Source organism: Ochlerotatus camptorhynchus, unplaced genomic scaffold, assembly GCF_037179485.1.
Source record: "Ochlerotatus camptorhynchus isolate MF236.1 unplaced genomic scaffold, CSIRO-AGI_Acam_v1.1 ptg000277l, whole genome shotgun sequence".
NCBI lineage: Eukaryota > Metazoa > Arthropoda > Insecta > Diptera > Culicidae > Ochlerotatus > Ochlerotatus camptorhynchus.
Genome location: NW_027040766.1, coordinates 1,605,354 through 1,620,389, shown reverse-complemented (window position 1 = coordinate 1,620,389; position 15,036 = coordinate 1,605,354).

The following is a 15,036-nucleotide window of genomic DNA, read 5'->3' as shown; positions in this document are numbered from 1 at the left end:
TTGGTGACAAATCACTCAGCATCTGAGCAAACTTGGAAGTGTGCCATTTGCAAACAGTCTCACTTTCTGTTTCAGTGTGAGTCATTCCGGGCCCAGACACCTCAGCAACGCTTCGATATTGTCAAACGGAGCAATCTCTGCATCAATTGCTTGAAGTCATCGCATCTGGCCAAAAATTGTAGCGCCGGATCCTGCAAATACTGCCAGAAGAAGCATCATACGTTACTCCATCTACCACCCACTTCTACGTTGATCGCAACGGAAGCTCCACCACACACCCAACCTTCCAACACACAAATGGTCCAGCAGAGATTTCAATCTGTCAACACTCAACATCTGTCGCATTCTCCTATCGCGTCGCTATTATGTGACACCGCAGTCACTTCGGGCAACCGTTCGGTTACGTTGTCGCCGCCGCCGGTTTCTGCGCCCTTTCTCGCATCATCCGGTACAGTCTCACCTCCCTCCAATGCCTATCCAATAACCGCATCGACTGTTGATAGTGATTCAACTGTGATATTGTTTACCGTACTCGTCAAGATTCGGGACAGTCGTGGACAATACCAGCTCGCTCGTGCTCTCTTGGACAGTGGGTCACAGTCAAGTTTTGTGTCCGAATCTCTATGCCAACGCCTTGCGTTATGTCGCAGAAAGGTGAACTTGCCAGTGAGTGGCATCGGACAAGCCCTAGTTAACGTCCGCTATACAGTGACAGTGCAATTCTCCTCTCGTTTTGGATCACACGATCATAGCCTGGAGTGCTTGGTACTTCCCAAGCTGACCGTAGGTCTACCAACAAGGACGATAGATATTAGTACCTGGAAGATCCCGAAGCATCTACCGTTGGCGGATCCTCAGTTCAACGTGAGCCATGGCATTGACCTCATCATTGGTGCCGAACTGTTCTCTATCCTGCTGCAAGCTGAGCGAATTTCCATCAGCGATAGCCTTCCGGTCCTGCAGAAGACCAGTCTGGGTTATATCATCGCTGGGAAGGTACCCACCAGCGCACCAGCTCCACTCGCATGCCTGCATTCAACTTTTGACAGCTTGGACGCTCAAGTGAAGAAATTCTGGGAAGTCGAAAACTTCGACCACGGCAAGACATTTACGGCCGAAGAACAACAATGTGAGGATCACTTTGCCAGAACTCACACCCGCAACACTGACGGACGGTATGTGGTCCGTCTACCAATACGCCAAGAGATGTTACCTCTTATCGGAGAGACATGGTCAATGGCCGCTCGACGATTCACAACAGTGGAAAAACGCTTCCGGACCAACGAGGCTCTTCGGTCTAGCTACGTGCAGTTTATGGAAGAATATAATGAACTTGGCCACATGGAGGAGGTGAAGACTCGCGTCGCGTTGCCCCAGTTTTTTCTACCTCATCATGCAGTGCATCGTCCTGATTCATCCACTACTAAAATCAGAGTTGTATTCGACGGTTCAGCAAAGAGCAGCAACAGCATTTCTCTCAACGATCTACTTCTTTGTGGACCAACAGTTCAACCCCCACTGCAAGCTACCTTGCTGAACTTCCGCTTGCATCGATACGTCATGAAGGCAGACGTAGAAAAAATGTACCGACAGGTACTTACGCACCCTCTCGACCGGTCACTCTTGGAGGTCGTATGGCGTAAAAACGAATCAGAACCATTGAAAACTTACCAGCTGAACACGGTTACATATGGTACATCCTGTGCTCCATATTTGGCAACAAGAGCGCTCAATCAACTAGCGGATGACGATGGTGAAATGTTCCCTCTGGCAGCTCCCGTAGTAAAGAAGGATTTTTATGTGGATGATGTACTCACCGGAGCTGATACTATTGAAGAACTTGTAGAAGTAAATCAACAACTCACCGGTCTGCTAAACAGAGGCGGTTTTCCGCTTCGCAAATGGAGTGCAAATCATCCAGCAATTCTAGAACATGTCCCTGAAGCTCACAAGGAGACAACTACGGAATTGGAGCTTGATAGTTCAGCCACAATCAAAACTCTTGGACTTTTGTGGTTTCCGTCGGAGGATCAATTTGGATTCAAAGTTCCAAATCTGCCAGCTTTGGACAGGGTGACCAAGCGGATGGCACTTTCGGAGGTTTCGCAGCTCTTCGACCCATTGGGTCTCGTCGGGCCAATCGTGGCCTGTGCCAAGATGTTTGTCCAACAGCTGTGGCACGAAAACCTGGATTGGGACGATCAACTTCCAGAAAGGTTACAAGCATGGTGGCTATCCTTCCGAGCATCGATTGAAGAGATACGAAGCTTCCGAGTACCTAGATGGGTTCTCAGTTTCACATCAACTAGCTATGAACTTCACTGCTTCACGGACGCTTCTGAAAAGGGATATGGATGTTGTATATACGCAGTGTCAACAGGCGTAGGAACCGTCAAAACCAGCAACCTACTTGTAGCAAAATCTCGTGTAGCTCCAGCTGGTGGCCTCACCATCCCTCGTTTGGAGCTCTGCGCTGCTGTCTTGGGAAGCCAACTAGCAGACACTGTACTCCATTCGACCAAATTCTCCGGAAGCCCAACATTCTGGACTGACTCATCTATCGTTCTTCATTGGATCACCTCTCCTCCTACAACGTGGAAGGTGTTCGTGTCAAACCGGATTGCAGAAATTCAACGGCTCACTCACGGTTGTCAGTGGCGACACGTCCCTACCACGGATAATCCCGCAGACCGCATTTCGAGAGGAGCGGAGACCCGCCATCTTCGACATGACCAGCTCTGGTGGCATGGGCCTCATTACTTGTCCCTCGCACAGGAAGATTGGCCAGCACAGATCGTTACTTTATCTCCGTCGATGGTTTCGCACCAAGCGATGGAACGAAAGGCAACAGTAGCACTTCATGCTCTCGCTCCAGATGATTCGCTGATCCGATCTTACTCGGAACTCTCTCCCCTCCTCAAGGCAACTGCATACTGCCGAAGATTCGCAACAAACTGCAGATCATCGAAATCATTGAGAAGGGAAGGCAGACTGACTGTAACGGAATATGACGATGCGCTGAAATCCCTTGTTCGTCTTTCTCAGCGAACAGCCTTCCAATCCGAAATACAGTACCTGGAAGCTAAACCACGAGGACACAGCGTGCTGAAGGATGCTCAGTTCAAGTCACCAATTAAGAATCTTGATCTAATACTTGACTCTGTGGGGCTGTTGCGTCTGAACGGTCGACTCGCTAAGCTGCCAGGATCGTATGACAGTCGTTTTCCAATGGTTCTGCCGGCTGGCCATCATTTAAGTCAACTGATTGCCAAATCAATTCACCATCAAACTCTTCATGCCGGACCTACTCAACTGCACGCGACGATGAAGCAGCGTTTTTGGCCTGTACGTGGTAGGGACCTCGCTCGAAGGACAGTCCATCGTTGCTTGACATGTTTCCGCTGCCGTCCAACACCAAGTAACCAGTACATGGCACCGTTGCCGGTTGAGCGTATCACACCAGCAAAGGTCTTTGAACACACGGGATTAGATTACTGTGGGCCGTTTCTCGTTCGTCAACTCGCGGGAAGGGGCGCTTCGGTAAAAGTCTGGGTTGCAGTGTACGTGTGCTTCGCCGTCAAAGCCGTTATGCTGGACATCGTCGCCGGGATGCCAGCTGCTGCGTGCGTCAACTCGTTGAGGCGCTTCGTAAGTCGTGTCGGTCGCGTTCGCGTTATACACTGCGACAACAGCACCTCGTTCATCGGCGCGTTTCGCGAAATAAAGGAGATGCGCCAGCAACTCATCCAGCAGCTGAAGTCAAATGAATGGGCTACCGAGTGCCTGGAAAGAGGAATCGATTTCCAGTTTATTCCTCCAAGAGCACCACATTGCGGTGGCCTGTGGGAAGCCGCGGTGAAGAGCTTTAAGCACCATCTCGTCAGGATAATTGGCTCATCACCCTACCATTTTGACGATCTTCGCACGGCAATCGCTCAAGCGGAAGGAATCATGAATTCCCGACCTTTAACTCCGCTCTCCAATCATCCAGAAGACCTCTCCGTGCTCACTCCTGCACACTTTCTTCTGGGCGAACCAACCTTCTGGCTTCCCGAGCCAGACTATTCAAGCATTCCCATTAATCGCCTATCACATTTCCAGATGACACAGCGAGCCATGAATGAACTGTGGAAACGCTGGTCTAAGGAATACATCGGCCTGCTGCATCAGCGTCCAGCAAAGTGGAGGAAGGTTCCTACTGACTTCAGAGTCGGTGCAATGGTTTTGGTGAAGACTGACAATGCTCCGCCCAGGCAATGGCCTCTCGGACGCATTGTTTCCGTGTATCCGAACAAGGATGACATCGTACGAGTCGTGGACGTACGCACGCAAGCCGGAATTCGTCGTCGTGCAACAACTGAGCTCTGCCTGCTACCGATTGACAACTCAGAAGGTACAACAGCGAAGTCGAACGGTTTACCTCAACTGACCAATATACCTACCTCATCTTTGGTCGGTTGAATGCTGCGCTTCAACGGGGGCCGTGATGTTGCGGATCTTTACTTCACGGAAATACTTACCTGATACACTTACCTGGAATACATGTCAATTTAAACGAAACTTAAAACAATGTTTGTTAAATTATACTTACCTTGGATACAAGCTACTTTGAATTCACTTATTGGGTTGACAGCTAACACTGAAATGTAAAACACACACACACATATATACAAACCGTACAATGTACCTAACAGACATAAAAACGAACGAGAATTAAAACCATCAGTTCCCTACAAGCTATCCAACGAAGAACATTTCTTTGTGCCATCCGAACAAACCACAGTTTGATTTCACTTGAATCGGTCTTCCACAGTCAGCTAGAAGATTTTCTCCACCGCCTCTTCATTGGAAAGTATCCGCCGACGGATTCGGCAAAGTATTCAAACAGCTTGACTGTCGGACATGATGCATATAGGGGAAATGACGGCTTCGGCATGACAGACTATTTTCGGCAACCCAAATTGAAACACTATTTGCACTTGATTTTCTTACGAAAACACTTCGCTGAATGTATGCAAACGATTGTTTATGCTTTCAGCTTCAATTTGACTATATTTTTACCACTGAAAAAAGCAATCTAGCAAGGTTTTCTTGAAATGCAACACACGCACTACCAATTGTAGCTGATTTTGAGTTGCCGATAATAGAACAGCAGATTTACATGCAGTTCAAATGGAACGGTTGCCGACAATACTCGCTCTCACTAGAGAAGATTGGAGCTTTGTAAAAGCGTTGCAAAACAGTTTTTGACAATTATTTCGACTGAAACTGTTAGAGCAGCTGGCAGCAAAAGATTGTAAACAAACCAATACTGCATATGTGTGCGTTCCTTAGAGAAAAAGGCTATAGAAAGAAGGTCGCTGCTTAGGTTGCCGAGAATACGTAAATTCCCCTATTCGAACTCTCTTAAAGTTTCCGCGCAAACATATAATAGAACACTCTAAAACTGCTTGGATTTCAGCTTGGAAAACAGTTGGCCATGTCTATCCATGTGCTATGTCTATCCATGGGCCAGTTACTCCTGCTCCCACTGAATTATTCAATCCAATTGAAACAATCTGTATAAAAAACAATCGATCCTGGACGAAGAACCGGACCACCAAATTGCCATGAATTACGTCCAGGGTCAAATACTCAAAAAAGTGGATTGAAATTGTACCTTCTCTTCATCCAGTCTTCGTTATTCCTTACTAGAGAGTTGATACTAACAGTTTTTAGAATCCTAAGATGTCCTCTAAAGGCTTCTTCAAAGAGCTTCACTGACCTTGTTATCCTTATTGAATTGATGCAATGGTAGCATATAAAGCAAAGCATCCAATGCCTTCGATGGCGTACTTCTCATTGCATCTGTTATTGAGAGAGTTGCTAACCGTTGGAGTTTTTCTAGCGTTCTATGAGCAACACTCTCTTTTGTTTTTGGCCACCAGCCAGGGTTGTTAATCGATAAATTATCGTCATCACCGTCGACGATAACGTTTGTTATAGTTAACGATGATGACGGTAACGTCCGCAAACGTTAACGTGATCAGCGATGACGATAATTAAATACAGTATGTTATCGAGTCGATAACGTTTGATAAGACATAGTGGGCGAGAACGTCAATGCTCCTACTGACGGTGTAATAAGCGGTTGATCGAATTCTACTACGAGAGTTTTTTTTTTCTGTATTCAGTGAACAGTAAAATGTCAGGTGAACATATGGCCATAAGCAACATAGAAGACTAAACTTTACCGATAATTTTAGATTTTGGTGTTGATGATGATGATGATGATAATGACGAAGATGTTGAATGTTCTAAAACCGTACTTGATGTAAAAACTCTGCTCGATGAAGGTGCGTTTGCTGAACCCCTTCCAGCCCACTAACGATGTGCGTGCCACATTTTGAACTTCTGACTGACGTTAATCCAGTATTTGAGAAGGTTGCTGATTTGAAGGACATGAATGAAACTGTACAGAAAAAATTGAAGACGTGGTAGTTGCCGATGTAATAAAGAGTGCTTAGGAGTATGTCTGATAGTACCAGGAAAAACACGCTGGAATTCAGAATATGATGCCATTGCCCAGGTAAATTACTAGTCTTTGTTTGATTCCTCATTATTGAACTTCAAATCATTCCAGATTTGCAACGTCATTGATCGTGTTTCAGAAAAGTTAAACGCCACTTTAGAACGCACAGGGTTGCCAAAATTGTTGCCGTTAGAAGTGTGAATATGTGTTGGTGATGCAAGCAATTGCGTACACATAAGATATTCTACAACGAGAGAAGTTTATTGGCAAATCAAAGTTGGCACTCGTGTAGAAGAACTATGAAAGTAATGATGGTTTCAAAATTTTACACGGTGTACATAGATTTCAGCTTTTCTACCAGATTTCGGCAACCAGATTTAAATAAAATGCTCCATTTGCAAAATAAAAGCATTTTAAGATTGCACTCGTATACCTTCCCGTGGAAAATTTTGAAACCATCATCACTTTCATAGTTCTTCTATTCTCCACGAGTGCCAACGATTCGGAACTATGATGACCGATAAAGAACTGATTGTTGCCGCTACATTGATACCGGCATTCATGTTTGAATGGGATGAATTCAAGAACATGAACAGAGATGATATTTATCGAGTACTCGTCCTAAGAATAACTTAAGCTGACGGTCGTGAAGTCGATGCTGAAGAGGACGATTCAAACGTCGATGACAATTCAGAACTTAACAAGGAAGCGGCGTTTTTCGGTGTTAGTCAACCCAAACTGCAAGCAACTCACAAGGAAACATGTCAAGAATAGCTGAACCGTTACTTGGCATGTACTTTCGTACTTACCGTTGAGGAGTGCTACGGTAACCTTAACCCAATGCCATTCCACAGATTGAAAGAGCTATTCATGCGGTACAATACTGCTATCCCTGCTAGTGCCAGCGTTGAGCGCCTCTTTTTACTTGTCGGTTCCCAGCTTTCCGATGCCAGATTGGAGCAGCAATCACTGCTAACGGCAAATAAGGATTCGGTTAATTTGTACGCTTCTAAATATTGTGTTATTTTAGTATCCTTTTATTTTCAAAGTGTTTTTTATGTTACTTCATACGCGAAGTTAACGATTTTCAGAGTTGGTTGGAAATGCTAACATGAAGCTTTAGTGTGATGATTTATTAGCTAGAGAATGATCTTTAGAAGAGGGTAGGTGGATAGTTCCGTTAGAGTACGGCAGTATGAAAATTGAATAGAAGTTGAAAATGAGCGAAGGGCCATTAAAGCGACAGTTTTTCAAGATAGACGCACATTTTTGCCTAGCCCGTACGATGTACGCGGGGACTTGAAGTATGTCTCCAAGTCCACAGGCAAAAATGTGCGTCCCTCTTGTTGCTCGTACGGGCTAGGCAAAAATGTGCGTCTATCTTGAAAAACTGTCGCTTTAATGGCCCTTCGCTCATTTTCAACTTCTATTCAATTTTCATACTGCCGTACTCTAACGGAACTATCCACCTACCCTCTTCTAAAGATCATTCTCTAGCTAATAAATCATCACACTAAAGCTTCATGTTAGCATTTCCAACCAACTCTGAAAATCGTTAACTTCGCGTATGAAGTAACATAAAAAACACTTTGAATGTAACAACTCAAGGCGGGAGTAGCCGTCAACAATGCTGATGATGGTACAGCACGCAACAACCACCCTACTGCTTTCTCTCTGAGATGATCACGTTGGTCATGACGAGAGGAGCAACACAATAGTTGGGTAAAAGAAGAACTGCATTATAACACACCATCGACTGGAAATGCTCTCACAACGTGGGGCTTTAGGTAGTGATGAAAACGTCGCTAGAACTATTCCACAGCCGCAGTCAGTTTATGAGCAACAAGAGGGACGCACATTTTTGCCTGTGGACTTGGAGACATACTTCAAGTCCCCGCGTACATCGTACGGGCTAGGCAAAAATGTGCGTCTATCTTGAAAAACTGTCGCTTTAATGGCCCTTCGCTCATTTTCAACTTCTATTCAATTTTCATACTGCCGTACTCTAACGGAACTATCCACCTACCCTCTTCTAAAGATCATTCTCTAGCTAATAAATCATCACACTAAAGCTTCATGTTAGCATTTCCAACCAACTCTGAAAATCCTTTTATTATTTTTTTCTTCTTTGATAACAGGCTCACGAAGGCATATAAGCCATCAAAATCAGCTGTTTCATCGTTTCTGTCAAAATATTCACTCCTATCACACTCACAATCGTCAAACAGCTGATGGTAGTAACGCTTTGTATATTCCTATAATGTGCTCGTCGAAACTCTCTCCATAACCATCCATCAAGTTGACGAAAGAAGTAAAAAGCAAATGGTGAATGTCGTCTTCGGTTGTGATCCATCACCGATCTGGTCATTCCCGACAATCACGACACTCATCTATGCTCGTTTTGAAGCAGTTGCTGCTTTGCTTGCTTATGTGAGTGTGTTGGTGAGTGAGCCCAACAGCTTCCGTTTAATGTTGCCTGCTTTGTTTGTAACTCACACAGTCGTGCCTGCCGAGACTACTTTGGAATGCGTAGGCATTGTTTTCATTTTATTCTGTCGATTCGCTTTTTCTCATGATCGTACTGCAGAAGTCTTCACTGTTTTCGTTGTGCTTTTCGCCATCAGCAGCGAATGTAACATTTTGCTTGTGAGCAGCGACCATTACTGGTGATTGTGGTTTACCATGGCTCTACCTCTCACTGCGTGACAAAACGATCTGTCAGCGATAGTCGGTTGATGGTTAAACGAGTGTCACGTGAGTGTCATGATATTTAGCATCACTGCTCCTGCATCGTTTTAATGATATATTAATAAACAGGAACTCAAACAATGTGTATTATAATTGTAACGTGTAAAAAAATAAAAGGCTAATAATTGAAAAACTTCCGATCAAACTAGCCCCATCATGTTGGCCTTGCTTTCCTGAACAACTTTCAGTTACTTTTAAAAGCTACTTTCAAACTGGCCAATATCTCGAGATGTTACTTCGTGTACACTAGCGCTACGAAGTGAATACATTCTGATCTAACTGCCCATCCTATTGACCTTGATGTCCAGAACAACTTTGTCGAAGAAAGTTACCTTATAGCTTGCCAAAATTTTGAGATAGGGGAAACGGCTCTAATTTCGGCCTAGATGTTCCTAATTTGGGCCCATTCATAAATTCAGTAGTAGCATACATTTTCATTAGCGATGCGCCCAACCTTAGATCCATATGCCAGCATTAGAGCCATTTCCCTTACCACATGTTGACATTTATTACTATCCTAAATTTATACCATAAGACATTATCGAATCGATAACGTATAGTACTTATTATACGTTTGAAGACGTTATCGTCATCGGCGTTAACGATACCAGACGTTATCGCCATCGACGATGACGATTATCGACGATAATTTATCGCGGTAACAACACTGCACCAGACCAATGCACCATTAGTAATCCTGGGTTTCACAATTGCCGAGTAAATCCAATGGATCATTATCGGTTTCAGTGCCCCCTGTTTACCGAATGTTCTTTTGCATATCCATAGAGTAGCTTCGTTTATTGTCTGCTCTAGATGCATGTTCCAATTGTGTTTACTATCAAAGATTACTCCAAGATATTTGACATCATCAGAAAGTTTTAAAAGTGTGCCTTTCAATCCTATGTTGTCTAATGAAAAAAAAAAGCCTTCGCATAAATGGCACAATACTAGTTTTAGAAGAATTTATGTTCAATCCTTCCCCATCACACCACGATGAGATAAAACTTTAGACAATTTTCATTCTGTTAGCGATAATACAATAATATTTGCCACGTACTATTATAACTATACCATCTGCAAAGCCTTTGGCTATTAAATTTTAGGGAAGATCATCAACCATTAAAGACCACAATAGAGGTGATAACACGCCTCCTGTCGGGCATCCTTTGGTTGCTCTTACACTGATGAGTGAGCTTGTAAGGTTTGCTGCAAAACCGCTTTTCCCTTCTGTAGCAGTACAGGCAAAATTCCACCCCTACCTGGTGACTTGAAAAGTTCGAAGGAGCCAATCGCTCATTCAACGTTTCTTTCAGTAAATATTTTGTTTGACAAAGTGCAAGCATCAGCTCTTGTTCTGTCTAACTCAGTCATTTCATTCAATATAACATGCCGGTATACATGCTCTGAAGATGAAAATTTACTTCAGGTATGCCAAAATCACCTTGATTGGCTGGACACGTTGGGTTGTTCAGTGCTGAACGATGGCAGACCGACTCGGTTCGATCCTATCACTGGGGTCGAGTCCGTGATTGATCTGGCCACAGCATCTTGGGATGTCGCCAGCCAGTTTATCTGGCGGGTTGACGATGACTTACATGGAAGTCATCATTTCCCTATTTCATTGTCACAGGCTGTAGACCTCCCGTCTACTGTGACAAGACTTAGCTCACAGAACAGAAGGGGAAGTTCAAATTCAAACAAATCGGTGAATCAAAAGTGGTTCGTTTTTCTGCTCAACAAGCGATGTTCATCATGCTCATCGCAGTGCCATCTATACCTCACATCTTTCCTCTTATCAGAAGAAAATAAAGTTAGTAAATATAAATGAAGAGCAGAAACGGAGAGTTTTATTTTGAGTCGTCGGACATCCACTAAGTAGGAGTCTTCTGTCCACCATCCAATGAAATACGCACTTACACCTAGGGGACACATTACATACAGATCTAGTGAAAACAGAATAAATTATATCTTTTAATGGGATTTATCTGATTTATTATAAGTATCATTGAAGAATCAAAACAGAGCGACGTTTTGATCTACGACATGTACAAAATCTCCATGGTATGATGGAGTCTTCTTGTCTCTTCTAGGTCGCTCACTTGTTCTTAAAGCGCCCTCGTGGCAATCACCGACATTTTCGTCAGATGACCTCTTCCGATTCTCTGCCCACTTGTACACCTTCTTTGCCTGCGTTACATGACGTTTCAGCGTAGCTCCTTTTTCGTCCACTAGCAACAAGCTACCGTTACTCTCCTCAAGCACCGTGTATCGTTTTAGGCCGAACCTCGAATCACCCGGCGTTCAATGACTACCATGTCGCCGGGTTAGACCCGACATTCCCTAGCGGAACGTCGGTTGTCCTCTTGAGATTCTTGAAGTTTAGCCTCACGATCTCGCTCGTTTAGCAAATTTTCGTCATGCTGGGCTTTGGCTCGGTGTAGGAGTGGAAGACCCCTTTTAATTTTTATCCTCAACATTACCTCTTCTGGTGGTACCTTGGTTACAGAGTGTGCTGTCGCATTATGAGCCCTCACTGCTGCCTGTAACTCTTCATTATAGTTGTTTCCAGAATTCGTGGCGGCTGCCGTACTAGTTTACAATTTACATGTAGATTTAATCTAAACCGTTCTGCTGCGAAAACATCGATGTAGAAAATGTGTTCACTATGCCACGCTTTGAGCAGTATGATCTATATTCCTCTCCGTTAAAAGGCTTTTTTTTTACTTTTTTTTTTTTTTACTTTAAATGATCTTTATTTCTTGTATTGTGTGGTTTACATGTATTACTTATCAAGTGACACAGATGCGTCTTTTCAACTTTAGTTCTTTTGATATTTCAATTATTATTAATTACAGTCCTATCAGGCCTGTTTTAGAGAATGACCACCTTGGTGGGATTGGTTTGTTTTAATTTGAAAAAGGAAACTTCTTATAACTACCATTTACAACTACAACTAACCTACAACTACTATGTACACCTAACCTACTATATACAAGTTGCTTATCAAAGCATGTTCTGATAAATTACATTTTTGTGCAAATTTAGTCTTAATTTCGTTAATTTTGGAATCTATTTTGGCAATGCCTGCCTCTTCATGTAAATTTGTTATTCTAGTGTCGAATGGACGATCAAGAACCATCCTCAGCACTCTATTCTGAGCGACCTGAATTTTGTTCCTGTGAGTCTTTGCACATGATTCCCACACCGGAGCTGCGTAGAGGATCGCAGGTGCTATGATTTGTTTGTAGACGGCCAGTTTGTTCACCCTTGAGAGGCGGGATCTGCGGCAAATCAGCGGATACAGACACCTAACCAAGGTAGAACACTTGACTACAGTTTTCTCTACATGCAAACGGAAGAGGAGCTTTTCATCGATCAACATCCCGGGATAGGTTACTTCGGCGGACCACTCAACCCTTGTGCCATCCATGATTACAGTACAAGATGGAGCCGGTTTCAGTTTGGGCGATTGCCGATGTAGGAACATGATCGCTTGTGTTTTGGAGGGATTGATTTTAATTTTCCACGTGGTGGCATAATCAGCAAAGGCGTTAAGGCATCGTTGAAGTTTGTTCGTTATTTCGCGAGGCATCCTTCCTTTGACGGCTATTGCGGTATCATCTGCGAACAGGAAGAACACGCAACCGTCACCGAGGGGAGGAATGTCGGAAGTATAAATGCTGTAAAGCAAGGGGCCCAGCAAACTGCCTTGCGGGACTCCTGCTGGGATGGAAAACGTGTCTGAAAGACAACCATTCAACGATACCTTAAACGATCTTTGCTGAAGGTAGTTACGGGTGATTTTAACCAGGAAGTTGAAGTTAGAAAGCCTGTACACAAGTCCGTCATGCCAAACATTGTCAAACGCCTTTTCAACGTCTAACAAGGCCATGGCTGTGGACTTGGATACAGCTTTGTTACTTCGGATGTTATTCATCACCCGTACTAGCTGATGATTGGTGGAGTGCCCCTTTCTGAATCCAAACTGTTCCGGAAGGAGAATGTTATTTTCCTCGACAAACTTGAGCAAACGATTGAGAATGAGTTTCTCGAACAATTTGCTCAGCGCTGAAAGGAGGCTGATTGGTCTGTAGCTTGAAGACAATGTTGGATCCTTACCGGGTTTGCGGATTGGTATGATTTTTGCTACTTTCCAGATGCTTGGAAAGTAGTGCAGTTCCAAACATCTGTTGAAGATAGCGGTTAGAAGAGACTGCACTTTCATGCTGAGTCTCTTCAAGATCAAGTTGAATATACCGTCAAACCCGGAAGCCTTCATGTTCTTGGTGCATTTCAGCGCTGAGCAAATCTGTTGTACTGTAATCATATCCGCCGGAGGCACGACACAAGGGGAGGCATCTAGGTTTTGAACGCATTGCGCAACCTGATCTTCGAGCGGACTTTGGATATTCGAGTCAAGCAAATGCGATGAAGCGACATGCTTGCCGATCGCATTTGCTTTATCCTGTGGGGTGATTAAAAGCCGATCGTCATCATTTTCGACTCTGAGAGGTGGAACGGGTTTGGGATGAGTTTTCAGGACTTTGGCTACCTTCCAGAATGGTCTGGAGCGGTCGTCCAGATTCTGGACAACACGCCCGAAACTTTCATTTCGGAGTGAGTCCATTCTGGAAGCAATCTGCCTGTTCAGATCGGCCATTTCACGTTTTTTGCCCAGGTCTCCAGTCCTCTGAAACTGGCGTCTACGCACATTTCTCAATCGAATCAATAATTGGGTGTGGGAATCAATAGCAACAAACTTACCCCTCACAGGAACTTGTCGAACGCATGTCTCGTCAGCCTCGGATATGGCCTGTTGGAGTCTTTGAAGCGCCCGGTCGATGTCATCTATGGTGTCGAGCAGTGGATTTTCATCGATGTTGCTGTCCACCGTCCGTACTGCACCTAGTTGACATGATGGTAGTCTTTACGCAGGTAGCTTCTAGCAGGAACCACGTTGACACCGACTTCAGTCACCACCGGTTGGTGGTCGGAGCTGAGATCGTTGTGCGCCTCCGGCTTGGATAGAACGATGTTTGACAGGAAGAAGTCCAGGGTGGAGGGATTTCCCGTCGGAGAGATGAAAGTTGGTTCGTCCGGAAATTGCACAGTGTACAGTCCATGTTGTGCGTGGTCGAACAATAGACATCCGTTCCGGTTCCGCTGGTAGTTCCGCCAAGCTTCATGGCAGGCGTTCAGGTCGCCCCCAACGATGAATCGGGAGCTAGTACGAGTGATGGCGGTCAGGTCGTTCTTGAATTGGATGCCTAGGCCGTTGCTTGTGGTACACTGACGTGGGCAGTAAACAGCGATGAACCGGACGTTTCCAGTTGGTGATTCCACCTCCACACTAATGGCCTCGATGATAGAAGTGCGGATGTGGGGCAGAGTGCAAAACTTGATTCCCTTTCTGACGATGACCGCTACACCCCCCCCCCCCCCCTGGAGCTGGTGCGATCAAGCCGGATAATGTTGTGGTCAGGCAACCAGAAGCTGTCACCGGACTTTAGGTGGGTCTCGGTTAGAAGAACCACGTCGATGCTATGCTTACGGAGGAAGTCGGCAAGCTCAATCTGTTTAGCTCTTACAGAGCAAGCGTTCCAGGAAGCTATGGTTAGCGGTTTAGCCACCATATTGGATGATGAACTTACCGAGCACTTGGATTTGGTCGGGCTTATTGCGGCACTTACGTAGAGCACCGGTCATGTTGATAAAAATCTCCATCAGTTCGTCTGCTGAGAACAGATCGGAATTGTTTGTTTGAGCTGTTGGTTGCC